This window comes from Protopterus annectens, chromosome 5.part0, assembly GCF_019279795.1.
Source record: "Protopterus annectens isolate FY-2018-M chromosome 5.part0, PAN1.0, whole genome shotgun sequence".
NCBI lineage: Eukaryota > Metazoa > Chordata > Ceratodontiformes > Protopteridae > Protopterus > Protopterus annectens.
This window is the reverse complement of record NC_056735.1, coordinates 1,963,808,082-1,963,822,724: the sequence shown is the minus strand read 5'-3', so window position 1 is coordinate 1,963,822,724 and position 14,643 is coordinate 1,963,808,082.

Below are 14,643 nucleotides of genomic sequence, written 5' to 3'. Positions count from 1 at the left end.
CCCCGGGGGGGCCTGATTACAGAAACTCTGCATTCTTCCAGTATAAAGATGGGCTGTTTAATGGGTGAGAGGGGGGGCAAAGTTAGCACTGAACCTGTCTGCCAGGATGTTGGCAATATCAGTTGGGTCTGTATATTTAGTGGCATTGTGCTGTAACTCATGGCAGATCTGAGTGTTGCCATTGAGATTATTGACATAGCTATAGAATGCTTTGTGGTTGTCTTTATAATAAGTGGCAACTTTGTTTTCATAACTAGCTTTGGAGAATTTTATCAGAGATCACAGCTTCTTACTGAGGCTGACCAGGGAGCTCCTACACTCATAGGATTTTACTCTCTTTGCAGCAGTTTCTTCCTTCTGTTGTACAGTTTGTTTATGGCAGGGAACCACCAGACTGGCTTCCTTTTTTTTTGGAGGATAGCGTCTTGGTTCTGTTTGGGATAGCATGATCCATGCCCTCATGTAAGTGCTTATAAAGTGCAATTGTGTATGATTCAGTAGTCATAACTGTATTGTCCATCTGCATGGGCATCATGAAGTTCACCACTTCTGTCTTAAGAAGCATGAAGTTGACTTTGGAGAAATTTTTTACCATGGTTTCCTTAATGGGGGGGTGGGGACAGCATGTGGATATCTAGTGTAATTAGCTTATGGTCAGATCGGACCAATGAGGCATTGACTTCAGGTGTGAAACACTGGTCATTCAGGACAAACCAAACCCCATAACCAACACAAATAACAACAAAGTGAGCTAAATGCTACTCATTGCCAGAAGGCTCAGCCTCCAAATGCACACACTCCAGGCACTTCAAAGTATGGAGAATATTGATATCTGTGCAGTAACAGAAACCTAGTTCAAGGCTCCAGAGAGCACACCAGCACTACCAGGATACTACTCATTCCATACCTTCCAGCATCAGAACCTGGATCATAGGATCATAGGATCATAAGAGACATAGAGAAGCTCTCTGATCATGTAGTCCAGGCTGGTATGACCCTGACCTTGAGTAGCATCTTACCCTCACCAAGAATGATGCCACAGTATAAAGACAAAATGATCAATTTTAACAATTGGCTAAAGCATTGGTGTCATTCAAAGGGGATCCAGTGTCTGTCAGCCTGGGATGACATGCTCGACAAGACACGTTGCTTCGCTAGGGATGGCTTGCACCTGTCACCCCTGGGCTTTTGAATACTGGCAAAGGCCCTTGTCACCCCCATAGTGCCTTTTTTAGGCAAGGCTCAAAAGACAAACCCACCTCCATAGACAACACAAGGAAAAAGAAACTAAGGGTAATGCTGCTCAACGCCAGAAGTCTAAACCTCAAGATGCATGCACTCGAGGCTCTCCTCAGTATGGAGAATATTGATATCTGTGCAGTAACAAAAACCTGGTTCAAGGCTCCCGAGAGCACCCCAGCACTACCAATATACCTCCTACCATGCTTTTTGGCCCCAAAACTCGGACCAAAGCACAAAAGGAGGGGGAGTATCCATATTCATCAAAGATACCCACACCTCCAGGTTAGTGGCACTGCATGAAGCATCGGAGACCATCCATGTGCAACTAACAGTGGGAAAAACTGCCTTTCAGTTTGTAGCCTGCTACAGACCACCCTCTCAAACTCAGGAACCCCACTCGGCTTTCCTGAGAACACTGGAAAATATGAAGGTCTCTCCAAACACCATCATACTGGGTGACTTCAACTACCCAAACATAGACTGGGAGCACTACTCAAGCCACAACACCCTCGCCCAACGGTTCCTAGAATTTATAAATGCAAATGCCATGGAACAACTGGTCACCACTCCCACAAGAGGGGAAAACATATTGGACCTGATCATCACCAACATGGGGACTCATTGTTCCATACCAGAGCTATACCCCTCATTGGTAAGATCTGACCATAAATTAATCTCACTGGACATCCTTATCCTGTCCCCACCCCCAGCCAAGGAAATCATGGTGAAGAACTTCTCAAAAGAAAACTTCACACTTCTCAAAACCGAGGTGGAATCCTTCAAAGTCCTCGGGCCAGTGGAAAATATGACCCAAACCGCAGAATCCTTTACAAACGCATTCTATGGACACCTGCAGAAATGCATGGATTGTGCTATCCCAAATAAAACCAAGACTCACTCCTCCAAAGGACAGGAGACCTGTCTGGTGGACCCCAGACATAAACAAGCTATACAACAGAAGGAGGAAGCTACTACATGATAGAGCAAAATCCCAAAAAGGGAAGGCATCTCTGATCAGTACTAGCAAGAAACTATGATCCCTCATAAAATCATCTAAGGCCAGATTCGAAAGAAAAATTGCACAAGACGCTAAAGATAATCACAAGGCCTTCTTCAGTTATGTCAGAAACCTGGGTGGCAACTCCCAGATCTGCTCAGAGTTAGTGCAAAATGACAAAAAATACACTGAACCCACAGACATTGCCAACATCCTGGCAGACAGATTCAGTGCAAACTCCCCCCCCCAAAAGAGCAAATGTCTATCCCAACAGAGTGTAGCCTCCCTGACATCACAGATGCACAGGTGAGAGCTGCCTCTCCAAAGCAAAAAACATAGCATCATTGGGACTGGACGGTGTCCTGGGCTGCGTCTTACACGAGCTTCAAGAAGAACTGAACCCTCATATAAAGTCAACTGTTCAATCTCAGCCTCACTACAGGATATGTACCCAAGGAATGGCGTACAGCAACAGTGGTCCCACTCCACAAAGGTGGTGCCACAACGGACCCCTGAAACTATTGCCCTATAAGCCTGACTAGCCTGGTCTGCAAAGCTATGGAGCGTATCATCATGGAACTCATAAACAAAGACATTGGGAACCCCCAAACACTGGATCCCACCGAATTCGGCTTTGTTAAGGGCAGATCTTGCCTCTTGAACCTGGTTGACTTCTTTGAAATAGTCACCAAGGCAATAGATGAAGGGAAGGTAGTCCACACAGCCTACCTGGACCTCGCAAAAGCCTTTGACACAATACCCCACTCGGGCATCATAAATAAGCTCACCAGCTTAAATATCAACCCCTATGTCACAAGATGGGTTGCAAACTGGCTCAGGGATAGAACCCACATGGTCAGTATTGCAGGTGCCATGTCAGACTCTAAACCAGTTACAAATGGTGTCCCACAAGGCTCAGTCCTGGGACCTCTCCTGTTCGGTATATATTTCTCGGAGATACAGGCTAACACGGGAGGACTATGGCTGACCAAGTTTGCAGATGACTGCAAACTGGGTGCCATAATCGACTCACCAACTGACACAAGCATCCTCCAAAAGGGATAACTGGTGCCAGAGCCATGGCCTAAATCTAAATGCCAGATTGTTTTTCCCAAAGGGGATGACTATGCACTAAGTGCCCACAAACTACCACATAGGTGGAAATCCATTGAGTACGGAAGAAGTAATTAGGGATTTGGGGACCCAAGTAGATAGCAATCTCTCCTTTGACAATCACATTGCCAAAGTGGTTAGAAAGACCTTCTATATAGCCCACCTTATCACAAAAGGGTTCACATCTAGAGCAAGAGAGGTCATTGTGCCCCTCTACTCATCACTCATCAGGCCCATAATTGAATACAATGCCCCATTTGAGATGTACCTTACCTGACACCTGCAACAACTGGAAAAACCCCAAAAGTACCTCACCAAGAGGATCAAGGGACTCAAACAGATGCCCTACGCAGTTAGGCTAAAGAAACTCCAGCTCTACTCAGTTGTTTACCGCCTATTCAGAGGCGATCTGTGCCTGACTTATAAAGCCATGTCCAACCCAGATTTAATGGACATGCTCCACCTCAGGAAATCCAAATCCCTTAGAGCTACACACTCCAGAGACTTAAACCTCAGCACAGAAATAAATAGGACATGCTGGAGGGACAGATTCATATCCCAGAGGCTCCCCTCACTCTGGAACAAACTCCCGATCCATGTTAGGCAGAGCCCCTCAATGATCCTCTTCAAGAGAAATCTTGATGAGTGGATGGGAGATCGTAGGTTTACCCTGGGGATCTCTTCTGTGTCCCTACTAGATCGAGGCACAGTAAACTAACCTTAAAAGGGCTATCTTCTGTGACCTACTATACAGAGGCACAGTCAAATAATCTAAAAGTGTGGCAAAAGCCAAACACACTCTGGCTAGGCTTATAAATGCCCTAGGGCAGATAGCCTAGAATCAACCTATGAACCTATAGCACATAGGGCGGGGATGTATCCATAGTCATCAAGGAAACCTACACCTCTCTCTACATCCTCTCTACAGGCTATGTACCCATAGAATGTTGCACAGCAACGTTCTTCCCACTCCACAGGAGTGGGGCCACAACAGACCCTTGGCATTCCCGCTCTATGAACCTGACAAGTCTGATCTGCAAGGCAATGGAGCCAGTCATAATGGAAGTCAACAATAAAGACATTGGGAACCTTCACACAGTTCAGCACACGCAGTTTGGCTTCATCAAATGCAGATCTTGCCTCCTGAACTGGGTGGAAGTCTTTGAGACAGTTACCCAGGCTACAGATGACTGAAAGGAGCTCCACACAGCCTACCTATACCTTGCTAAGGCCTTTGACACCACTCCCCAGTCAGGTATCATAGATGAACTCACCAGCCTGGGCATAAATCCATACATCACAAGATGGATTGCAAACTGGCTCACAAATAGATCCCACAAATTAAGAGTTGCTGGCTACATGTCAGACTCTAAACTGATAACAACTGGTGTCCTCCAGGGTTCAGTCCTGGGGCCCCTCCTGTTTGGTATATATTTCTCAGAAGTACATGCCAACACAGGAGGGTTGTAGTTGACTAAGTTTGCTGGGAACTGTAAAGTGTTTGCCATAACAGATTCCCCGGATGACACAAATATTCTCCAGAAGAGACTCTATGAGACAGATGTGTGGTGTCAGAATCATGGCCTCAAGCTCAATGTGAAAGAATGTATAGTAATCCCTTCTGGGGAAAACAAAGTACCCACAAACTACCACATAGTTGTTACCCCCTAAAAACTAACAAAGTAATAAGGGATCTGGGGACACAAGTAGATAGTCATCTTTCCTTTGACAACCATGTTGCCAAAGTGATTAGGAAATCCTATGTGGCCCACCTAATCAACAAAGGGTTTGCATCAGGATCAAAAGAGGTAGTGGTGGCCCTCTACTCTTAAGTCATCAGACCCATCACTGAGTACAATGCACCATTTTGGATGTACTTGACTAGGCATATCCAGCAGCTGGAGAAACCACAGAGGTACCTCACCAAGAGGATTACTGGCCTCAAACAGTTGTGTTATGCAACACAACTGGAAAAAAGTAAATCTGTTCTTTGTTGCATACTGCCTACACAGAGGCAAACTCTGCCTAACATACAGAGCCATGTCCAACACATAACTGTCGAACACACTCCATCTAAGGAAAACATAATTGAGTCGCACTACACACTCCAGGGATATGAACCTCATCTCGACAATGAATACAACATGCTGGTGGGATAGAGTAAAATCCCAGAGACTTGCCTTACTGTGGAACAGAGTCCCAATGTACATCAGACAGAGCCCCTCACTGACACTCTTCAATAGGAACCTTGATGAGTGGATGGGAAACAGACAATTCACGCCAGGGATCACATCAGCAGCCCCACAAGAAAGGGGCTTAGGGTGCTAACTATTAGAACTAGGTCTTAGGAGACTAACCAATGGGCTGGTGAAAGCTGCACAACTTGCCTAGGCTAATATATGCTTTCATGAAGATAGTCTACTACATACCTATGAACCTATGTGACAGGTACATGTCTACAGATAGTAGATGTGTACTTCATTGTACAGTCATGTTGTACAGCAGGCACATGCACCACATACACTGTAATGCTTACAGATAATGGTGGCTATTATGTACAGTGGGTGAGATGTGCACCTCATGTCTTTTATGCCATTGGGATGTGTGCTGGGTGAGACAGTCCTGGATGGTTCCCTGTCATGGTCACCCTCTTACACACATCTCTGCCCATCCATCTTTGGCTTATTATACTGTGTTCCCCCTGCATATATAGGTACATAGGTATGTAATAGGCTATCTGCCTGAAGGCGTATATTTGTATGGCCAGAGTGTGCAGCTATCAGCACACCTGGGGTTAGTTCCCTATGCCTCTGTGTAGTAGAGCTGAAGAAGTGATCCATGGCATAACAGTTCAGTTTCACATACACTCATCAAGGCTTCTCTGGAAGAGTGTCAGTGAGGGACTCAGCTTAATGTAGGTTGGGAGCCTGTTCCAAAGCAAGGGAAGTCTGTGAGTTAGTAATGTATCCCTCCAACATGTTCTATTCATTGTTGTGATGATTATATCCCTAGAGCATGTGGCACAGTGAGCTTGGGTTTACTTCAGATAGAGCATGTACATCAGTTCTGCATTGGACATAGACCTGTCTGTTGGGCAGAGATCGCCTGAGTAGATGATATGCAACAGAGTACAGACTGGATTACTTCAGTCTTGTTGCATGGGGCAATTGTTTGAGGCCAGTAATCCTCTTGTTGAGGTACTTCAGTGGTCTTTCCAGCTGCTGAAGGTGCCTAGTCAGATTCATCACAAGTGTGTCATGGTACTCTCTGATGGGTCTGATGACTGATGAGTAGAGGGAACCTCCTTTGACCTACATGCAAAGACTTTGGCAATTTGTGGGAACACATAGCATGATTTTCTAACCACTTTGTGAATGTGTTTCTGAAAGTAGAGATGACTATCCACATGTGTCCATAGATCCCTTATTATTACCTCCATATTTAGGGTGTTGGCACCTATGTGGTATTTGTATGACTGTAGCTCGAGGCCATAATTTTGACACCACATCTGTCTGACTGAGACCCTTTTTAAGGATGTCTCTGTTGTCCCAAACATCTATTATGACAACCTTTTTGCAGTCGTCCACAAACTTTGATAACCATAGCCCTCGTGTGTTTGACTGTACTTCTGAATAGTATACACCAGACAGAAGGGGTCCCAGGACTGAGCCATGGGGGACAGCAGTGGTTACCAGCTTACAGTCTAACAGGGAGACCACAATTCTTACCTTGTGGGATCTGTGCCCCAGTTGGCAGTCCATCAGATGACATACATGTTTATGCACAGGTTGTTGATTTTGTGGATATGACATGTGTGTGGGATATTGGAAAAGGGCTTTTCAAGGTCTTTGTAGGCTGTATGGAGATCATTTCATTGATGTATGTCCTGGGTAACTACCCTGCAAACTGTCTAGCAGGTTTAGGGACCATGATCTGCCCCTGACCAAACCAAAATGGGTAGGGTTGGGTGTTTGTAGGCTCCCAATAGTTCTGTTTATGAGTTCCATAATGATGGACTCCATGGCCTTGTAGATCAGGCTTATTAGGGTTATAAGACAATAGTTCCCATGGTCTGTTGTGCACCAACATGTGTGGAGTGTGCCAAACATTGCTGTAACCCATTCAACAGTTTGATATCCTGTACAACAGACTGTTCAGGTGCAGGGTCTGTTTGTTTTGGAGTTCACATATGACACAGCCAGGGACACCAAGTCATCCCATAGACGCTGTGTTTTTAGGTTTGGATAGAGCTGTTTAACCATTGCATATGTGATTTCTGGGTTTTCACAATCTCCAGGTATGGTATCGGGCCCTTTTGTCAGTGAGAGGGGGGTAAATATGTATGAACCTGTCTGACAAGATGTTGGCAATATCAGTCGTGTACATGTATTCATTTACACATTGCACTAACTCAGAACATATACGAGTTTACATATATATTTATGATATAGCTAAAGAAAGCTTCATGGTTCTCTATGGAATCTTTGGCAATATTTTTGCCAGAGCTTGGCTTGGATAATGTTAGGAGTGCTCATTGTTTCATGATGATACTAATCGGAGATTTATTGATCTTCTTTGTATTTTAACTTTCTTTGAACAACTTAAGTACTTGTATTACATAGTTTGATTATGACAGGGGTCCAATATATTACATGGGTATGTTTTCATATCACTGTGTGCGCAAGGCAGGATTGGTGAATAGTGACATGTGTCTGGGGTAAGAACTGCAACTGCCAAATATGTGTGGCCCACTGCTGTACTCAGACATGGCCTAAGTGTGTGAGCATGCCCAGTATGACCTTTCAGTATGTTGTTGACTGAAATTTGTAAAATTTGTTTAAGTGTGTGAGCATGCCCACAATGGGCATATATACCATATGTGTGTGAAAAATCAAGTTGTTTTTTTACTTCAGGGCTCACACCTTTGTGGTGTACATCAACAGGAAGCATGCTGTGCCTGAAGGGCTTCCATGAGTCAATTTGCATAGACTTTTCAACATTTCTACATGCAGGGGGACAGCTATTATTTGTACATTTCTACCCGGGGGGGGCACACCTGATTGTTACTGTGGATGTACATAGGATGAGGGTACACCTGACACTTATATACATTTGCTAGGCCTGCACTGCTATGTCAGGTACTCCATTTCAGTCTGTACTGTTGCCTATCATACTGGCTTGAGGCATACCACTGTACTACAGACCTTAGCTTCCAATTACATGCATATTAGTTTGTGACTTCATAGCCTGCCCCTGGCCTGCTGCTATCTGTCTGCATAGGCCTGGGGGAGGTTACCCATATGCGTCTTCAGAGGGCATGGTACAGCATTTGTTTGTGTTTGCGTTTGTCTACAATTGTCCTGCTGGCTGTGACTATTAGTTATACGATCCCTCCAACTGGTATGTGTGAGTGACTTAAGTTGTGTCTGTGTCAGTGAAATGCTCTCATGGCTTAGTGGTTCAGTACTGTGACTATAGTGCACAGTAGCCTGAGTTCGAGCCCTGTCACTGCTTTTTATTTTCCTGCTGGACAGACCTAACTGGTTAAGGAACAGTAAAGCAAGTGTGAGCGTGTTTACCCGACTTTGCTCAACTTTGCCCAACGTTGCCCGCTGTTGCACTGGTTAGCGTGGTGTGCAGCTACACACAATTGTATTTAAATATGCTCAATACTAGTAAAATGTGCTTAGCAGTGCTTTATATTGCTTAAAATAGGGCACTCATGCCTCAGGTGGTGCTGCAGGGTTGCCTATGTCGGATGCACATAGTGCACTCCCTATACATGTTTGAAAGCAGGTAGTGTCAAGTTAGGCATCCCTTTTACTGTATGTGCGAGTCAGAGAGAGGTGTAATTTCCAGGGTTCCTACTGAGTCAATGTATGTGCTATGCATTGCCTCTTTGCCAAGGCCAGGGCATACTGGGCATGCCTCCTTTTGCCTACTGGGGCAGGCTCAGGTTGTTCCTTCTCCGAGTCATGCTGTGTCTGTTCAGGCCTTGGCAATGGTGGGGGGCTGTTTGGCCCTGCCCCATGCTGTTCCTGCTGCAGCTGTTTCTGCAGGATCATATTGTGTAGCATGGCACATACCATAACAATTTGGGTACATGTAGTTGGTGAGTACTGCAAGGCTCCACCAGATGTGTCCAGGCACCGGAACCATGACTTGAGCATCCCAAACACATGCTCAATTATGTTTCTTGTTTGTGCGTGTGCCTCATTATGGAGTTCATGTTCAGGTGTGTGTGCATTTCTGATGGGTTTTATCAGCCACAGTTCCAGTGCATATCCAGCATCCCCCACTAGGTGACCATCAGGGATGTCCCCATTAGCAAATCTCTGGTACAGCTGCGTCAGATGCCAGATGTGGGAATCGTGATAGCTTCCATGGCATCCAGCACACACATTCATTATTATGCCCTGGGCATCACACACGACCTGGCAGTTGATGGAGGGGAAGCCCTTGCGGTTGATGTAGATCCTATCCTACTCACCAGCTGGTGCTTTGATGCATATGTGCATGCAGTCTATTGCACCCACTACCTCAGGGCATTCTGCTATTTGGTGGAAAAGGTGCATATTGCTGGCCAATGCCTCAAGGGAATTGGGGAAATATACATGGTCACCGACGTGCTGACATGGCATCGAGTACCCTGGATGCTGATGCCTGTGAAATACTCATCATATCACCAGTTGGTCTTTGCAAGGTACCTGTAGCTAGTATTCTTAAGCCAACACATACCTTGGGATCCCCTCTGATGGTTCTGTGTGTGAGGCGTGGCCGGCACAGCTCAACAATTTGCTGTAGGAGGTCTCTGTCCACCCTATAGTGCTCCACTATCTCCAGCTCATGTAGCCCCTGGTAGGTTACCCTGGGTCTGTACACTCTTCTCTGTCTCTTCACTGTTGGTTGCTCAGCAGCATTCACAACATCACCACCCGCAGCACCTTGCACATGTTGGTTTATGATAGCAAGAGCAGCCCCTAACATTTTCTCTGACTTAAGCTTTTTAAACTTTCCCTCTTTGTATACTGCAGTGTTGCTGAGTTCTTGAGAAAAAAACAGGGGGGAAATGGTGTTTGCAGAGTTTAAAGTGCTGGGCTTGGCTGGGCTAGTCTGCTGCCTGTGTAATTGTCTAATTCTGATATATTTCACCTGGCAGCTCTGCTATTTCTCCTTGGTTAACTTCCTACTACTTCTTTTCCTTCCTTTTGCCTTTTCTGTTTCCACCCGGGGGGGAAGCGTCGTGCAAACAAGGGCAAATGTGTGCACACACTGTGTGCATGTTTGCAAGGAGTTTCCTATCTTTTAACAGTGTGCACCTTGGGTTTGAGGTTTTCAAATAGGACAACTGTAGGCATGCCTCTTTGCAATCCTGAGCAACTCAGGGCAAACACAAGCCACTGTGCTCCAATTAGCTTACAGCCTGTCTGACACCCCCCCCTCATGATGTCACCTTTATTCTAGTGTTCTACTCACCTAATCCTACTCTTACACTGTTGGGACATGTCTCACATGCTCAGGAAAATTGGGATTCACTATCCTTATCCTCATTTGCATAGACTTGCCTAATAATGCATGGTTACATCTCTCACACTGAGCTTCCCCCCCCTTAGCAACCACTACTCAGTGGGCATGTTGTCCTCAGCCTGCCATTCACCTGTATGACAGAATAAGTTGTTTAGTGAAAATTCCTATTTTTGGCTTTTTTTAAATAATTTTCTTGTTTTTATAAGCGCCACATGTTTGTGCGGTGCTGCGCTATGCTTAAACTTCGGAGATCGGGAAAAAAAAGTTAAATTGTTATATTTTTAAACATTTTATAATGCCAATAGCCTTATATTTGGCCATTGGCATGCTTCCTCAACTGTATGCATCCTTTATCTGGAGCTGTCATAGCTCTGTTTAGCTATTTGCAGAAATGTACTCCGTTACCAACGGAGTACATTTCTGCAGCTAACACTAATCTTCCACGGACAGGTTAGTGTTTTCTGGATCGCATATTTACCTCATTTGCATGGCTTTCACCAGCAAATGATGTAATTTGCATACCATGATGCTGTCCATGCAAAAGTAGCTTTAGCAGCTCTCGTGCACACCCCTGCTGGCTGTTCCTGGATCGCACGACAGAAATATTTTTCGTAAATCCGGGGGATTGTCTTTTGCCTATGTTCTATATCATTTTTTACCTAGAGTGTTTTATTAATTTCTTGTTATATTACTATGCTCAACATACATGATGTATCCTGTTTTGTGTATTATGCTGGATGTACTGTATTTGTATAACTTGATGCTGGAGCTTTTCTCCCCGGGCCTCCGCTGAAAATGGATCTGGTCCAGTCTGAATTTCCTGGTTAACAAATGTAAAATATATAAATAAATATTTATCCTTACCTATCCATAATATACATGAGCTGGCAATTATTAAACAGGTAGTAGAATGAGTACTTACACATGGCTGGGACATCACCCTACCTAGCTTCTTGGATCCACTGATCCAAGAGCTCCCTCTTCCTCCGGTTCAGGTTGACATAGTGATGCCTGATCTGCTCTCCGGTATGAGATGCCAGTGGCACTGGTGAAGTCATGGGCGAGATGGTCCCAGGCTTCCGCTTTATATTGGGAACCCTGGTACTGGCCCTGGAGAAGTCTCTCTTCATGGTCTTTCACCAGGTGTCCTGCCATGACCTTGGACTCCTGGATGCCCAGGAAAGTGTGATCCTTCTCTGACAACAGCCATAGTGCCTACAGGATGAAGTTGCAACCAGTTATGAGATGTATTCCCACCTGTGGGGTTTAAATAGGGCCGAATTCCCACACTTTGCTGTGATTGGATGGTTTTGAAAATGCTAAGCTATGGGCAAACCTGCTTATGTAAAGTTGGCATTGCTTAAAGGGGTATACCAATGGGCAAATCTATTTAGCTGGGCTACACGTTGCTTACACCTAGTAAGCAGAGGTGTGCAATGCTTAGCATTGCCTATTTTTAAATTTGCACAGTATTTGCTGTTTGGCATTGATTTATCATTCATTACTTGTTATATTATTGTTTAGTATCCATGATTCATGTGTATGTACACTGTATGGGGTACTTGTGTTTATTGTGGGATTTCACCACTTTCTTACAATGACACATCACATCTGGACTTAGTGCTTCAGTTCACATATATATGTTATGTAGTAGGTTATACAACATAAAACTGTTTATAGATTCCTTTCACATGTAAATTGTGATTTTGCTGTAGTGAGGATCTGTTTGGGTATACCTCCATTTTTTGTGCAGCTGTGATGGCTTACTGGTTAATTGCCTTTTCTATAGTGTACAGGGTTCCTGGATTCAAAACCTGCAAGGCCTGTTTATTTTGTTGCTGGGCAGAACAGGAGCTGTTGGATACAGAGTGATTAAGGCACTTTTAAGCAGTTGTAAGTGGGTTTGCGCTATGGTAAGCAATGGTAACTTCCGGTTAAATATGCTTACAGAGAGTTAGCTTCAAAATTGCTTAACCTGTGTCTGCATTGGTTACCTCCATGCAAACAGGATTAAACCTGCTTACTACCACTTAAAAATGCTTACTCCTGCTTACTCCCACACTAATTTAGAAAGAAATGAAACATGGGTCTTGGGAAAGTGGTAGATTTGGACACGCTATACATATTTTACACTATTTGCTGTATGGCATGGATTAATCATTCATTACACATTATAACTTTGTTTAGTATCCCTGATTTATGTGTATGTATACTGTATGGGGCACTTGTGTTTATCTGTGGGTTTTACCACATTACAATGACACCTTACATCTGCACTTAATGCAGTACTCCAGCTCACAAATATATGCTATTTAGTAGGTTATACAGCAAAAAAATGTTCATAAATTGCTTTCACATGGAAAATGGAATTTACCACAGTGAGGATCGAACCGGGAATGACCGCTCAAAAAGTGAACACTCTGACCACTACATTATTGCAGTACTGCTTCAACTGAATGTATCTTTTTATTTATCTTCTTGTGCTATTTAAGCTACAGTATGCATAGCTAATGGGAAAACCCGCGCACCTACGGTTAAATTTAATCTGTATGATAAAAACAATTTCTAGTGTTATTTTCTCTAGGAAGGGACAGATTACATTTATTGCTGTGGATTTCTGCATGCATCTGCACATTTGGCAGACATCCTAGCAACCCCTCCATACCTCTCAACCTCTTCATGCAAAATATCTGGACAAGCTTGACAAAATGAGGTAAACTAGGGACATATTTTAGACATTGCTCTAATAAACTTAAGTGAGTTGCTAGAGTAACAGGATTTGTTTTAATACAAGTTTTCTGATAGATTTGGTGTCTGAAACTCAAATGTATGCCATTATTGAATGACTTAAATCCTGAGATCATCCCAGTGATTTGCCAGGACAAATGGGGTACAGGCCAAATGTATGAATGAAACGTCTGGACATTCTGCAAAGATCTGTACAGTTGGGAGGTATGCGACCCCCTATGAGCATTCTCGATCATTGTAATTGCCAAATGGCAATTCTTGAGTGCAGGTGTGTGTATTGTGAGAACTCTGCTCTCAGACATACCCCCTGCACTCGTCCATGCTCCGTGTCCATTTAGGAGCAGAGGCAGCGCGCCTTCATTACTATGCATGGCACCCTGCCATGCTGCTTATAAATAGTAGTTTCAGTGCAGAAATTAGCTATTCCTGCATGGAACCTTACTGAATCCCAGGAAAAACTTTATAATCATGATTTAAAATTGAAATGGGCCTACATAAAGCTGGATCTGATGGATTTTTACTATCTTTAGGTATTACAGCCACCACAGGGTTTTTTCAGGATGTTGGTGTCTCCCCTCCTTTTAAAATACTGCTAAACAAAACCTTCCATATCTTTATCACTCTCTTCTCTCCTAGCGTCCAACCTTCTGTAGGAATACCATTTATCCTTGGAGCATTTCCTGCAGATTTGTTGTACATCACCATTTTTATCTCAGCTTCACTGGTCTCATCTGTTAGTTGTTAAGCCTCATCTACCTCTAAATTTGGCATGTTTAAATATATCATAAATATTTCCATTTGTGCTTTTTCTTGATTTCTGTACTTCTCTGTTTTATAAAAGTGTTCATTAAATTTTTGAACTATCTCTAATGTCTCTACAGGGTCTTGTTATTTTTCTTATTATAGGTATCCTAAGTTTGGCAGCAACCCTTTTTACTTTCTGTTACCTAAGTTGTTTTGCCAAAAGTTTGGAGTTATTATCAAAAACAGTTGCTTAAGAACAATCTTTCTGAACT